Genomic DNA, 17,233 nt, shown 5'->3' on the forward strand with positions numbered 1-17,233 from the left:
CCCAATGTATCTTTGCATGTGTTAAACAGAGCAGTAGGAGAAAGAGTTCAGCAAATCAAAGAAGCAGAGAGATTAATGGCTTGCCTGAGAGACACTAAACAGTTTATCATAAACATATCAGATACTTTTGATTATGAAGAATTTTTAAAAGATACAAAGTCAGTTAATATTAGTTTCTAGTACTATATAAAAAGAAAAATTAAGAAAGAGTAGAGAATTTTGGTCATGGTTTATATCCCCTTTATCTCCCCTTTGGACTATAAAAATAACTTTTCAGGTGTAAAAGATCAGGAAGAGAGTAAGACTGAGAATTTATTATGAGATACAGGGTGAAGCAGGGAAGGTAAAAGACTGAAAATCCAAGTTGAATGAGTTCATAAGAAAATAATAGGAAATACTCATTTTTTAAAAAAACACTTATTTTGGCATAAGCAGAAAATGTAGATGACTAGGCATTCTATAAATTGATTTTTGCAGTGAAACTGCATCTGGGAACCAAATGGTCAATAGCAACCGGATATGCAAAGCACATGAAAATAGAACTACTCAGGCTCACTTTTATAGAGTGGAAGCAAGGGCTGGAAGCCTCCTGCCCAGGCCCCTTACTGTACTTCCATTCCCTTTCCATCCCATGTGGCAATTCTATTGAGTATAGCAAGAAAATTATGATTCAAAAAAAAAAAAAAAAAAAGAAGAAGAATTAGATGCTAAACTCATGTAAAGTACTGTCACCCCTTCTGGTTTTGATTAAAACTCACATGATTTAACATCTTCCTAATATATAGTAAGTAACGTGAACATAGTAGCATTAAAATTATTTAAAGCAATAACTAATATACTTTCTATTTAGTGAAATAGAATGTGGAGAATGTATTACAATGAAAATGTCTAAAATGTTGCTGAAATAATCTCAGTATTATGTTTCTATTTCCCCATCTGTTAAAATGGAGAGGTTGTACAAAATTATCTATATAGACACTTCCAATTTTTAAATCCTCTTATTTTATGAATTTTGGATAACAAAATTTCAAAAACCAGTAGATTATAAAAATATCAAAGTGATTACCAAATGCCAAAATTAAGCTACACATATTCACTTCAAACATTTTAGTCTGATTTTCTTTTATAGTTTAATTAGCTGTATATCACTTGGTTTGAATGCATTAAATGATAGGCTAATGGAAAAACCAAAATGAGCTACACTGTATATTCAAATGTCTATAATTAATACTTTAATAGATATACTTACATTTTCCAGAGTAGAAAATAATAAAAGTAGAAAGTTTTGACTCTTTTGAATCTAATCTCTATGTAACCATTTCTTTAATTTTTTTTTATTTTTATTTATTTATCAGAGAGAGAGGGGGAGAGAGCGAGCACAGGCAAACAGAATGGCAGGCAGAGGCAGAGGGAGAAGCAGGCTCCCTGCTGAGCAAGGAGCCCGATGTGGGACTCAATCCCAGGACACTGGGATCATGACCTGAGCCGAAGGCAGCTGCCTAACCAACTGAGCCACGCAGGCGTCCCTCTAGGTAACCATTTCTGATAAGCTTAACTGCATAACTCTGCTGGGCAGTGAAATCAGGAGAATTCCATATTGTAAAGAAAGACTGGCCATAAATATAAAGGAGTAGTTATCCAGTGAGGCCAGAGAATAAGTCAGTCAAATGTTAGTAGTAATAGAGGCTAAGATACATCTGCCAAGCACCCTTCTATCCTATTCACCACATTTTAATGAGTCACCATTCTCTCTTAAAGAGTAAAGGCAAACATTAAATTCTCTATTTTCAACCATTCCTGGATGATCCTTTCAGAGTTACACCTTATTCACGTTTTGCTTTGCTCTTTTGTGCTTTGTTGTTACTCATGCCATAGTTGACTATTAGTCTTGACTCCTTCCCATGGAGGCCAAAAGGAAGTTTACTGTGCAGAAGCTTCACTTCACTCTCCTCTTCTACACAACATTAACTCACAAGGCTATGTGGATGGGCCAGACAGATTCCTGTGCAAAAAATATACTGGGTGCAAAAAAATAAATACCATTTCCCTTTATTTTCTGAAACCATTCTAAACCTATTCCATGTAGCCACTCTGGATAGAGATGGAATGAAATTCTTTTTCAGTCATGGACTTTAGGGTGTAGTGGGAGAGATTATTCACTCTCCAGAATCCCATTTAAAATCTGGTAGGGAGATCCTCTCTTTCTATGGCCACACAAGTTCTAAGTGGTGTGCTCACTAATCCAGGGCCCTTGGTGATGACCACTTTGCTGCCTTTGCACCTGGATTCAATTCAATTGTTTTTTTAAGGGCTGAGAGCTGTAGCACAAAGTACAGCTACCAAGAAACCCACACCTCACCCTGACACCTGTCCAAAGTACAGCTACCATGGAACCCACACCTCACACTGACACCTGTCCAAAGTACAGCTACCATGGAACCCACACCTCACACTGACACCTGTCCAAAGTCCTATTCTCTACCTGGGGTAGCTAGTCTCTACCTGGGATAGCTATGAAAGAACGTGATCTCCCAACAGGGTAAGAGTCCTTCAAACTTCCTAGTCACTGTGAGAAGCTCGTAAGAAAACCTTCTACTTGCCTTTACACCTCCCAACCTCGGTTGTTTTTTGTTTGTTTGTTTAAGCTAAATTAAAGCTATAAAAGTGTGAACTATGAATGTTTTCAGACGTCCTGCTCAGTACCATCATTAATGAAGGGGAAACCAGAAGGTTTGACTAACTTCTGGGAAATGAGATTTAAGAAACATCTATTTTTTTTTTAGACATCTGGAGTAATCATGAAATAATTTAAATAATTATCCTACCACATATGACTCCATCCCATGGTCTGGAATAGGTAGCTGACAGAAGTAAAGATCATGAGGCACATCCAACAAAATATGCCATTTGTATTAATCAAAGCATTGAACAAATAAATACAAACTTTTAACTGTGGTAACTATTATGAAGGAAAGAGGGGAAAGAGATGAAGACAAGCAGCACTGAATAATAAAATAAATACAGCATCTTAAATACCAGGGATGCGGATTAAAATTCCAATTTAGATATCTGAATATGGCTTTTAAGCCATGTTCTTATTTGATTTTCCTCTTTTATAAAATAGGGGTAATGAATATATATATATATATATATATATATATATAAAACAGATATGAGGGTTAGATATAATCAGTAAGTTACACAATCTGACACTTAACTTGTGCTTAATAAATGACATGCTTATTATTATCATCATCATTAAAGCTGTTGAAGATAAAATGTGAAAAATATTGGAATAAAACCCCTCAGATTCCCTTTGACTCTTTTTTCCCCCTCATCTGGTAATTTAACAGAAAATAATCCATTAATTACTTGATGATACCTATACCTGAAAGAAAAAAATACTTATATTAGTAAATTTAGAGGAACAGTTTCCTATCTGAGGTCATAAAGATACCAGTAAGTTGTGCAGTGTTGCTCACAAGCTTTTTCCTCTTTCTCATAATATAAATAAACCTCACTGGGTGAAGGGTAATATGAAGCAATGCATCTATTTCTATGCATCTCTTTCCATTTTGAAGAGTTTAAAAAAACTAAATAAAAAACAGAAGTAACTGAAAAATTACTAGGTGACACAGAGTTCATTGGAAAAAGCAAGATATTAAGTTTCCCTTTAAGTACAGAAATAGGAGATACATGGCCTAAGTTCTGTACCCTTGAAATCTGTGGAGTACTAAATTGAAAACTATGATATCTGCTATATAAATAACCAGATGTGAAAACCAACTAGTGAATATGCTGCAGTAAGACTGAGAAAGAGAGAAAACAAAAAGTTTTACTGCATTGGGAAAAAAAAAAAGTGTTTTGGAGTGCAGATATAGAAAATTCTAGGAGAGTTAGAATAATGGGGAAAAGTCTGAAAAAAAAACACACAAATATTTTGAAGCAAACTTCAAAGCACCTTCTAGACTCTGGAAACAATGACAGTATCTAAGAGTTTTAGAACATTTTCAAAGAGGAAGTGCAGGATATTCCATCATCGGGATTGAGGTGGTTCTAGTGGTGGTCTTGGTGGTGGTGTTAATGTAAAGTGATAGAAAGCATATTTGAAGAACATATTAAGAAGTTGTTTCCTCAAGAAGTCGAGAATTTCATCTATCAAATTAGGTTAGGGATTCTCTAAGAGTCTATCAAAATTGACCTTGAGTTCAATTCAAACGTTAAAGTCTAGTATCTAGTCCAAGCTCATCGTGGTTATTCTGGCTTAATTGCTTGAAGTAGTGGAGTTTCTGTTTTGTTTTTTTCTCAAAGAAAAAGAATTTTTTCCTCAGTATACAACCACTGTTTTTTTTTTTTTTTTCTTAATGTATTTCTGTTGTGAGGATTAATTCCTGTGGACTGGGAATTGGCCTAAACTGTTTTTCTAAAGTACCTGCAGAATGCTGATCCCTGCTTAGACATGAATTAATATTAATAGTGCTGCTTTGTAACCATAGAGCTGAGGGGTTTGGGGGCAATTCGCAACCAGCTCATCAGCATTGTTTATTGATATTGGTAAGATTCATGATTGTCTCCTGGCCTCAGTGAGATTCCAGCTGTATTCACAATGGGGATAGTTACATAGCAACAATATGTTTACATGTCCAGCAGGGTATAAAATACCCTGTTTAAGATTCCATTTTGAGCCCCCTCGTTTCATAGTGACCTATGCACCTCAAAATAGAGACAGAAATATGAAGAAAGGTAAAGAGATGAAGATTCAAGAGGGAAACAGAGACAGAGATTGAAATTAAAGGCTGCTACATGGCTGCACTTGAAAATAGAAGAGGAGGTTGTGAGCCAAGGATGCAAGCGGCCTCCAGAAGCTGGGAGAGTCAAACCAATGAACATCGAGCTTCCAGGAAGAGTATGGCTCTGTTAATCCATTTTGGACTTCTGACTTCCCCATAACTGTAAGATAACAAATTAGTATTCCTTTCAAAAAAGGAATTGAGAGGGAGAAAAAATTACTTCATTACTATTTATCTTAGTTCTTGTTTACTGGTTCTTGTTTACTGAAAATTGTGTGTGTGTATGTGTACTTAGGTGCTTTTATTGATATAATTAGTCATTTCTAAATGCAAAAAAATGATCATTAAAAACACACGTACAAAAAAAGTTTTGCTCTTTTGAGTCTTAGAACTATGAGTCTTAAAGTTATTTTTTGTTTTCCCTAAATTTCCATTAAGAGAGCATACTGCTTTTAAACCATTTTATATTATGAAGGACTCAATGTGAAATAAATAAAATCACCCTTAGGAGTTAGAGTTGGTATGCTACATCTCAAAATAGGGTTTAAAAAAAAAGGTCTAACTTCTCTTCCTCCTTTAATCAACTCTTTAATTTTATTATAATTATTGTTACACAGCAATAGAAAATTAATTTACTCTGGTACATTCAGAGGCCATGGTTGGACCACCATTCTTGGTATGATGACTCAAAAAGCTGAGGTTTTCATTCTGAATTCTGCATCCCTTAGTTCTGTCTTTCCCTTCTCCTCAGTTCTCTGCTTGCCCCAATGCTAACCAGTAACAGTTTTCAAATCCTTTAAGGACAATTGATGAGGTGGAGTTTTTTAATATGCTTACACTGAAATATTTCTTTCAAATATTTCTTTCAAATTCTATTTGTAGATTCTATTTTGTAGATTTGATATGTAAGTTTTTGCTGCCAGAATGGATCATTATCAACTTGTTGTGCAATGAGGCTAACTTGGGGGAAAGAGGCACTGCATCCATGCCTGCCTTTTGCGTAGAAAGACACTAAAATACAGAGCAATTTCGTATACTAGAAATGCACATCCTATCCTTTAAGAATAGCAATGAAGGGCATCTTAAGCAAACACTTATTTTGTGGGTATAGGAGATTGAATAACAAGACCTCTTAACATGTTTAATACATTAGATAATTGATTTTATTCTATTTGATCACACAATAATAAGAAATCCCAGCAGTCAAGCAGCTGATATGAAAGATGTTTGCCAATTTATAGCATTTTCCTAGCATATAATTCAGGGATAAGACAGGCAGCCAGGATAGCATTGGGTTTTATGATTTGGAAAAAGTAAGAGAAGGGCCTGCTTTCAGGGTGAATGGAATATGGCAGAGATTGGGACAAGGAATAAAACAAGAATTCAGTGACAAAAGCTAAATGTCTTCTGTGGAATAAGTTTGGGAATAAGCCAAAGAGTAGTTACTAGAGGCAATATCAGAAAATAACATTGAGAGAAACACTAACTGTGAAAGTGCTAAATCTCATAGGTGAGGGATTTGCTGCTGAAATTGCTCTTAACCAAACTCAGGATTGGTCCTAGAATTCTGGTGGAACTAAATCTTCAAGTTGGCCAGGAATTTCTGCTATAGTGAGAAAAGCGGAAATGAAGATCCTGTAAATTAGCTAACCAGGGGATCCAGAAAATATTTTGGAAAATTCAGTTACATAAATTGAAATCAGAAATCAATTGAATCAAGTCCTTCAAAATTGATTTAAATCAAAATAGTGACATTACATATAAAATACTTAAAAATTTTTTACCTCAAATAAAATAAATTGAAATATCCTATTAAATATTTGAAAATTAAGAATATAGTCATGTTCTAATTTCTTATAAAGTAGTCCATTTGAACCATGTCCAGGAAAGCATGTATATAAATGGACTATAAGAAAACTAGGAGAGAATCTTATTATAACCCTGATGGTGAAAAATTGAAAATACAATAAAATATATCTTAATTATACTGGAACAAGCTGCAAGTACTGACTAAACCCATTAATAGAATAATTGCAAGTATATAAAAGTGATTAAGAATAGTACAAAATCATGTTTATATACTTTCTTGTATTCTAAGTATTTCACATTTATTCACGTCATTAATTACCCAACATTGTTTTTCTAGGTCTTGCTGTGTAAGACACAGCTAATCTTGCTTTGATATTTTACTAATGAATATATAAACAAAAAACAAATCAGTGTGAGAATAAAACATAAAAATGTCAAGTAAAGTACTATTTCAAATAGGAAAGTTGAGAACTGAATGAGTACATAACTTAAACATCCAAATTTGAATTTATTGATTCAGAATTTATTTATAAAACACACCAGACAATTCTTAAAGACAAGACCTATTTTCAGTAATTTTAACATGTGCTTTTTCTTTGCAACACTGATTTACACTACAAAAGTTGGGAGAAATTGAAAGGGGAGGTGAATCATGAGACACTATGGACTCTGAAAAACAATCTGGGGGATTTGAAGTGACGGGGGGTGGGAGGTTGGGGTACCAGGTGGTGGGTATTATAGAGGGCACGGATTGCATGGAGCACTGGGTGTGGTGAAAAAATAATGAATACTGTTATGCTGAAAATAAATAAATTTAATTAAAAAAAAAAAGATCATATATAAGAAAGAGGGAGTAAAAGGAAAACAAGAGTTGTGTTTAGACTGTAGTATCCTGTATGGACTATGGTTTAGACAGAGAGTATGAGTGTTGTGCTTGTAACACGCCAGGATCTGTCACAGAATTTAGCTTATGTTCAGAAAGAAGTCTAATTATCAGGCTGTTAACAGCCATAAGTGAAAGCTCAGCTCACTGTCTAAACCAAGATAACTGAAGTGTCTTCAATGCTTTGGCACTAATTGGTCATTTGGAGCCCAGGGAGTTTTCAAGATTGACACCGAGAAAATGAGAATCTTTTGCTTAGTCACTGATGTTTAAGTGACAAAAGGCAAGAACCGCACTAATCTTACTCCCTGGAAAGACTCGGGAATTTCTCCAAAAACTGATTAGAAAATATCTCTAAAAATGTTTGTACTGTTTTATTTGCAAGTCATAGTTGGTGGTAGATGTAATACCAAGAAGAAAAGTATTAGTGATGTTTTATATAAATTCAACAATAATAATATTTTACTTCCTGGAAATTGTTTCACAGCCAAATGAAAGGAAAAATATATATCTTTATAAGAGATGACAGTTTAGAATTATATCAATTTGAATAGTGTTAAAATTTCACATGTCAAAATACTGGATGTATGCTATAGATGTTTAGCTACTACTCATCACTTTTCTTTCAAAATAAATGTACATAAAATGTGAATTCATTGGAAACTGCACTGCTAATAAATGGAATACAAATTAACTTCTTAAGCAAGATTCCTTTCCATGAGCAATTTCTGCAAAGTATTATATATTAAGAGATATTAAAACCTTATATTTTTCTGAGGCACTACTCACATTGAGAACTCTTTGTCAGGCATTCTGAAAATGATGGAGGTAAGATTACATCAAATTATTTAGTCTTACCTTATGTCATCAAACTGGGTCACATATTCATATACCAAATGTCATATCGTTCATAAAATGTCACATTAACTCTCTGCTTTAACTGCCATTGTAATTTCATTAATAAGGAAAGCAAGTAATTCTTTAATTATTTTTCATTTAAAATAAAATATTTCTATAATTGTATGTAGATACAATTCAGTAGAGATTTCAAAAAAAAAGAACAAAACTATCTTAGGATCATCAGGATTCAAAACAATATTTTAAGAAAATGGTATATTCCTTTCTCTCTTCTATGTTGGGATGTCTCTTGGTGTTCTAGATATCCTACCTATCTGACAATTTCTACTTCATAACACTCATGGCTTTCTCTTCATGATACTGTTTTTAAAATCTTGTGCTCGGTCTCTGCTCCCTCCATACATTCTGCTAATTTGTGGTCTCAGTGATCATTAATTGGACAAGAAGTTAGGTAGAATGATATATTCCAGGTTTATGTATCAAAGCCAGACATTTCTAGAAGTCAGTCATATCCTTTTACTTAAAATGCCTCTTGGGACAATTCTGTAGGTACTTAAGATCAACATCCACACCTAAATATGTTATCCTTCTCTTTCTTTTGTGCTCCTGATCTCCATAGGTCACACCATTATCTACCCATTTATATAAATCAAAATAAACTGGACATTAATATACATTACTGATATTTTCAAGCCTAAATATAACCTTAAATTTTTAGTGGACCCCAACATGAAAGTAGTTTTTATTATCTATTAATTGAAAATTTTGAGATATTAATTGAGAATATTATTTGAGAACCAAAATGCATTCCATAACACTTCAAAAAAATTTACATTTTGTCATTAAAGAAGTAGAAAAAAAAATGTTTAAATTGAGTGTGTGTGCATGCAGAGGCTATTATTTATCCAATTTTCATATAATACCTACTTCACATAATACTCCATGGAAACCATAAGCCTGTACTTCACAGATTAAAAAATACAAACTTTTCTTTTTGAAAATAAAATAATGATATATTTTAGACACTCATTATGTCTTGTCTAGCTTATTTGAGTAACCTGACAAAGGCCATTTTTCTCTCATGTTCCCTCATTAGACCCATTCTAATGTAGTTTAATCTGAGAGTTGCTTCTAAAAGACAGATATATTTGATAGCTCCTCCCAGTTAGTCCTTCAAAGGTATACCATCAAGTATGGGAAAAATCTTAAAAATTTCTTACTATGGTATATAAAGTAATTTTGGGTCTGCTATTATCTTACCTATTCCTCCTATATGCATACAATATTGTGCTCATATCAAAGATGCCTGTAGTTTGAAAGTTTGGCATGTTTTCACTCCTTCCCTTGGGAAGTTTCCCATATTATGTATGCCCTCTAGACACCATTGAAACATCACCATATGTAGCTTTGCCTGATTTTCCAAAGTAAATACCAGACACTCCTTTGATAGAACTTGCTAATAGCTTAATATGACGCATACCCTGTTCCATTAAAATTGTCTGCCTTCCAACTAATGTGTGAGCTCCATGAGAACTGATTCAGCCTTATTTATCTTTGTAAGCCTAGTAGGTAGCAAGGCAAGAAACAAAGGGCAGGGGAAGGAAAAGGGGAGGATGGGAGAGGAAGAAAGGGAGATTAACATGCTTCCAAATGACAGCCTCTGTCTTAATCTTCAGATTTATCTAACCATCTGCTTACTTCAAATTTTTACCTCTATGCTTAGCTGATTCCTCACACAAAACAAAGGAACAAACAAACTTCCTTCCCCCGCCCTACTTTGTTTTTGTGTTTTTATCTTATGTTATTTTGACTCAGAATGGCCCAAACTTAACATTTCTATCAACAACCCCTCAATCTCCAGTTCCTCTGGCCCCATGTTCCACAAAGCATTTCCTAAACCCAGGAAGATAAACTTCCTATTTCCTCAGAGTTTTCAAGCCACTTTCTTCATTTTTTCACTTAGGCCACTTTACATTCCTTGTGAGAAGAAAAAACTTGTTATATTCACCTTCTGTTTTAACTAGATTTTAAATATATAGAGGAGAAATACTAATCACTTTCCATTTCCACATTCCAGAATGCCACCCAGTTGGTAGCCAAAAAGGCTCTTTAAGCCAAATTTTTTTCAATAATTATTTCCTGCTGTGACCAAAGCTATAAAGTCATTATCCCGTTGTTTTTCATCTACATGTTAACTTAAATTACACCATTTTCAAGAAACTGCTAAAAGTGTAAAAAAATAAGGGCACCTGGTGGCTCAGTTGACTAAATAGCTGATTCAGTTTCGGCTCAGGTCATGATCTCAGGGTCATGGACTCAAGTCCCACATGGGGCTCTGCATACAGCATGGAGTCTGCTTGAGATTCTCTTCCTCACTCTTTATCTCCTGCCATTCCCCCCACCCATGCTCGCTCGCTCTCTCTTTTAAATAGATAAATAATCTTTTTCAAAAAATTAAAATAAAATGCCAAAAATGATACACAGCTGTGAAAACATAAATTTTTTTTCAAATTCGAATCATGTTTGGCTATGGACATGATCTGAATTATTAGAGAAAATACCATGAAAATACAATTGAGAGTCATTTTGAGATTTCTTTAAAATGCAGAGGATTACTTCAATGTAGCATATTGAAAATAAAGGAAAATTAAAGAAGAGAAAGGATAATTCTGTTTTTGAACTTGTTTTTAGAGATTTTATTACAACTAATGTAAACAAAATTGTCTTTTCATTAAAAGAACAGAGTAAAGGAGTAGATTAAATTACATTTTTATGGACATAAGAAGATCCAGAAGTTTCTCTTCCAGCTGAAAGGACTTCATTTCAGGAAATAATTATACATTCTGATCCCAACATATAAAAAAATTTTAAGAATTCTTCTGTTTTCTAAAAATACCCATGTGAATTCCATTTATACAGTAAGTAAACAAAATGTTCCTTTAATCAAACTGAAAAAAATTTATATTGACTGCTGTTATATTTCCTGTGGCTAAATATGTAAAGATATTATCCAAAATGATTTCACATATATATTGATTCATCTAAAATCGTTCAGTTCAACAATTTAATTAGAACACACAAATGTTTTAACCCTAAGTAAGTTACAAAGTCATGTATAGAAATGTTTTTGTATTGCCATTGACTTTATAGATATGTCTTGGATTATTTGAGAAAAAAGTCATAAAAGCACAATTAAGAAGTATTTTGAGCTGTTTCTTAAATACAGACTATCTATTCAATGTAACATATCCAAAATAAAGAAGAGTTAGAAAAAGAAAAAAAAAAAGATAATTCTGATCCTGAGCTTATTTTTAGAGAGTTTATTGCATCCAGGGGAAACAAAAACAGCTTCTTATTTAAAGAACCTAATAAAAGAGTAGATTAAGTAAGTCGGCCTATTATGGAAATGGAGATGAGGCCCAGAGGCTTCTTCACTTTCAGTTAAAAGCTTAATTTCTGGAAAGCATTATACTTTCCAATCACAATACATAAAAAGACTCATGAGAATTCATCTTTTCTTAAGCTTCTTCATAATCCCTTTGCACAGACTTTCCTTTCAGTGAGGGTTTCGGTGTAAATGACAATCCATTTGAGCTTCATTTCAGACACCAGCGTTTTAGGTTGTGTTGTGTTACAACACAGTGAACAGAAGGACCGTGGGCATATATGACTGAGAGCTTTTGGCTGGAAGAGAGATTTTGCTGAAGAAGATCAGGGACATGGAACTATGTTCAGCATATCCTGAAGAGAAGTATGAGGGTTTCTTTCAAGTACAGATCATGGCTGGACTCCATGACCTCTTGAGAGAACATATGGAGATAAAGGCTTCAAATAGAGAAGAGAATTTTCATTAAGGATTCCATGAAATGTTAAGCACCGCCGCTTTTGAAAAAGATTACGAAGTGTGAGGAAAGCAATAAAAAATACTACATAAAACACAGTACTGAGTGAGAACTGCAATCTCAGTATTCTTTTTTAACAGAAACATTGGATGTAAAGGCAGAGGCAGGAGGTCAGTGGGAATAAGTATAGCTATGGCGTGCGTTATCTCCAGTAGCTTCTGAAGCATGAGAAGTCCATGAGGAAGACTGGAGCAAAGAGCACAGAAAGGTCACATGTGTGAAGTACCAAGAAATATTTTAGGAGTTCATGAGAAGATATTGCATGGGTCTTATGCTTTTAAACCTTATGCTGATAGGGTACCTGGGTGGCTCAATTGATTAAGCAATGGCCTTCAGCTCAGGTCATGATCCTGGAGTCCTGGGATCGAGTCCCACATCAGGCTCCCTGCTCAGCAGAGAGTCTGCTTCTCCTGCTGACCTCTCTCTTCTCATGCTCTCTCTCTCTCATTCTCTCTCTCTCTCAAATAAATAAACAATATCTTTTAAAAAAAAATCCTTATGCTGATAGGAAAAAGGTTCAGTGAAATTTGGTTCATTTGCCTTAATATAATGTAATAATATCTATACAATAATATAATGTATATAATATATGCATAATATAAATATATACATTATATAATTACATACATAATATATAATATATAATACACGCATATAATAATATAATGTATATAATATAATGTGTATAATGTAATAATATCTATATCCTGTGACCCATAGGTTATATTGATAATATAAACTAATTTTCATTAGAAAAAGCTTCCCTAAAGAATCTTCTTCTTTATAAAATGAATGTAGTTTGTATATGTAAGCAAACAAATATAATGGAAAATAGTGTCTCCTCCAACATAGTCTTTGCCACTGACTATCCTGATAATGAGTTATCTATATTGTCTGTCTGCCCTTTTTTCATGCCTATAAAATAAATATAATACTGACCTCACTTTATTTTGTTAACATCATTAGCAAAGAAGATACAATATTGTAATTCTGCTTTTGAGCTCATTGGATAATCTGGAAATTAAATTTGTGTATATATTAAATTTAGTTAATTAACAACTTAATGAAAATATTCACCATTTTTTGCAAATATTCACCATTTTCTTTTATTCATTAATTCATTCTTTCATAATTTTTGACTGCACAATTGTCAAGTACTGTACTTCATCAAAATCAGATATTCTGTAATGCTAAGAAACTATTATTCATATTGTCTGGTAAGAAATAAAAAAATGAGTTCAAGTAAGCTTGAACAAGATAATATCTTGTTCAAAGACTTGGAAGTCCTCAAAATCCAGGCCCTTAACACTATATGTTTTTCTTTCTTTTGTTATATATCTAATGTGGTAGAACCTATTACAGGACACCAAAAGCTAACAAGTTAATTTTCTATGAATTTTAATACTGGTTTAAAGATGATGTTACTTAACAGGTTTTTTTAATAAATTCTTAATTTTTTTTTAAATTATTTATTATAGAGAGAGAACACACAAGCAGGAGGGGCAGTGAAAGAGAGAGACTCCCAAAAAGACTCACACTGAGTGTGGAGCCCTACTCCTGAGATCACAACCTGAGCTGAAACCAATTATGAGATGTTTAACCAACTGTGTCACCCAGGCACCCCAATGCTACTTAAAATTTTTTATAATTAATCATACATTAAACAAATATCTTCAAAATTAATACTTAATTAAAAATATATTTTAGGGGTGCCTGGGTGGCTCAGTGGGTTAAGCCTCTGCTTTCGGCTCAGGTCATGATCTCAGGGTCCTGGGATCAAGCCCCGCATAGAGCTCTCTGCTCAGCGGCGAACTGCTTCTCCCTCTCTCTCTGCCTGCCTCTCTGCCTATTTGTGATCTCTCTCTCTCTGTCAAATAAATAAATAAAATCTTTAAAAAAAATATATATATATTTTAGAGGGGATGGGGTAACTAGGTGATGGACATTGAGGAGGGCACGTGATATAATGAGACCTGGGTATTATATGAGACTGATGAATCACTGAACCCTACCTCTGAAACTGATAATACACTATATGTTAATTAATTGAATTTTTTTTAAGATTTTATTTATTTATTTGACAGAGAGAGAGAGAGAGAGCATGTACAAGCAGCGGAGAAACAGACTCCCAGCTGATGCAGAACTTGGTCCCAGGACTCTAGGATTATGACCTAAGCTGAAGACAGCTGCTTAATCAACTGAGCCACCCAGGTGCTCCTAATTAATTGAATTTAAATAAATAAGTAAATAAATAAGTAAATAAAATTTTTAAAAAAAATTATGTATGATATCCAAGTGTTAGATTTTAAGTAATTTACAAAAGTAGAAAACAAATTCAAAGTAATAATAATCAGCTATTAAATATTTGATACATTTTGATTTATATAATGTAATGAAAATATTAGTATGTGGGGTGCCTGGGTGGCTCAGATGGTCAAGCATCGGCCTTCAGCTCAGGTCATGATCCCAGGGTTCTGGGATGGAGCCCCACCACAGTCTCCCTGCTCAGCAGGAGTCTGCTTTCCCTTCTGCCCCTGCCTCTCTCCCTTACTCATGCTCCCTCTCTCTCTCAAATGAATAAATAAAATCTTAAAAAAAGAAAAGAAAAGAAAATATTAGTATGAGTGAAAGGAAAAGTTGAAATAAGGCAAAATCAGTTTAGAACATAAATCTAAGAACACAGAGCAAACTTAATGGGTGAAAAATGCACACTTTATTTTTTGTTTTGAATAAAATATTTGAATCAAAATTAAAAGTCATTTAGTTCTTGATGAAATGGTGAACTGAACACCCACTATAGTGACTTTGAGGAAATTACAAAAGTGTGATAGAGATCTGAGGAACTATTATTGAAATTAAAAGTGGGCGTGTGTAAGAAAGGTCCTACCAGCAGTCTTGATAAGGGTTGCTTAATTGGAAAGAGAAGATTTTATAAACTTTTAGTTATTCTATTAATTTACCAAAGATATACATCTTAGGGAACCTTGGTGGCTCTGTCCTTTAAGCATCGCCTTCAGCTCAGGTCATGATCTCAAAAGTCCTGGGAACCAGTCCCGCATTGAGCTTCCTACTCAGCAGAGAGCCTGCTTCTCTCTCTCCCTCTGCTGCTCTCCCTGTTTGTGCTCTCTCTGTCTGTCAAATAAATAAATAAAATATTTTTTAAAAAAGATATGCATCTTAAAATGATATAAACATCCTTTCCTAGACCTTGTTTTTGTTTTTTATTTTACTATATAACACTTCCCTCTGACTCAGTACTTATAGTTTCCCAATATTCTTCTGTTGTTTGATTGTGATAAGTTGTATACAAATGCACAACTCAATGAATATTCACTAAGTGGACACACCCAAGTAAACAGCACTCTTACCAAGAAACAGAACATTATCAGTGCCCAATAAACTACCACCATCCTCTTCCCTGGTTTCTAACCATATCTTCTCCTAGGGATATCCAGCATTTTTTTACTTTATATTAATTGAATCACATGGTATGAATTGTTTTATATCTGACCTCTTGTACCCAACATTATATCTGTAATGCTGTTGTGTGTAGTAGTAGTTTATTCATTCTTGCATATTATTTTGTTGCATGCACACATTGTAATGTTTATTTTTCCATTAATGTACATCTGGATTGTTTCCCTTTGTAGACTCTAATTAATGGTCTTGCTGTGAACATTTTTATACCTTTCTTTTGGTTAACTTATTTACACCGTTCTGCTGAGTATATCCCAAAGATGGGAACTTTTGGGTCATAGAGCATGGGTAAAGGGGTATGCATACATCTCAACCCTAGCAAATATTGACAAACAGTTTTCCAAACAGCTTGTAGCAGTGTACATTTACCCAAGCACTGCAGGAATTCCATTTATTCCACAGCCTTGACATTTTCTTCAATTCAACACAAAATTGTTATTTTGACATTCTCTCTCTCTTTTTTAATTATGCCATTCTTTATGGGGTTTTGGTAATAACATTTATGACTTGAATTTGCATTTCCCTGATTACTAATGAGTTGAAGGGCCCCTTTTTATATATTTATTGATCATTTGGATAGTCTTTTAATGTCATGACTGTTGAAATATTTGTCTGTTTTTTCCCACTGATCTGTAAAAGTTCTTTATACAGTCTCATCATGAGTACTTTGTCCAATGCGCACACTGTAAGATATCTCTTCCCACTTGGTGGATTTCATTTCCCATCTTCTAAAGGTGTTTTTTGATGAACAAAATTGTTAACTATAATGAAATCTAGTACTTAATCTTGATGGGCTAGCAAGTTTTATGTTGGATTTAAGAAATCTTTGTCCACTCTAAGATCACAAAAACGTTGTTTCCTTCTAAAAGCTTTACTGTTTTTTTTAAAATTATTTTTTTATTTTTTATAAACATATATTTTTATCCCCAGGGGTACAGGTCTGTGAATCACCAGGTTTACACACTTCACAGCACTCACCAAAGCACATACCCTCCCCAATGTCCATAATCCCACCCCCTTCTCCCAAACCCCCTCCCCCCAGCAACCCTCAGTTTGTTTTGTGAGATTAAGAGTCACTTATGGTTTGTCTCCCTCCCAATCCCATCTTGTTTCATTTATTCTTCTCCTACCCACTTAAGCCCCCATATTGCACTGTTTTAATGTTCAAATTTAAGTCTGTATTCATCTTAAATTTATTGTTTTGTATGAAATGTGGTAGGAGTAAAAACTATTTTTTTTCATACATTTACCTAACTGTCCATGCACCATTTCACTGAAAGGCCATTGTTGTTTCCTCACTGCAGTGTGGAGTCATCTGTTTTACGTCAGGTGACAATACTTGTGTGGGTCATTGTCTGGACACTATAATCAGTACCAATTTCCTATTTGTCTAATCTTGTATCCACACCACAACATTATTTTCTACAGCTCAATAGGCTTTACAATCTTTTAGAGTAAGTTTCCCACTTTGATCTCTGTGTTAAAGATTGTCTTTAGTATTGCACCTAGTAATA

Source organism: Mustela nivalis (assembly GCF_964662115.1).
Source record: "Mustela nivalis genome assembly, chromosome: 12".
Taxonomy (NCBI): domain Eukaryota; kingdom Metazoa; phylum Chordata; class Mammalia; order Carnivora; family Mustelidae; genus Mustela; species Mustela nivalis.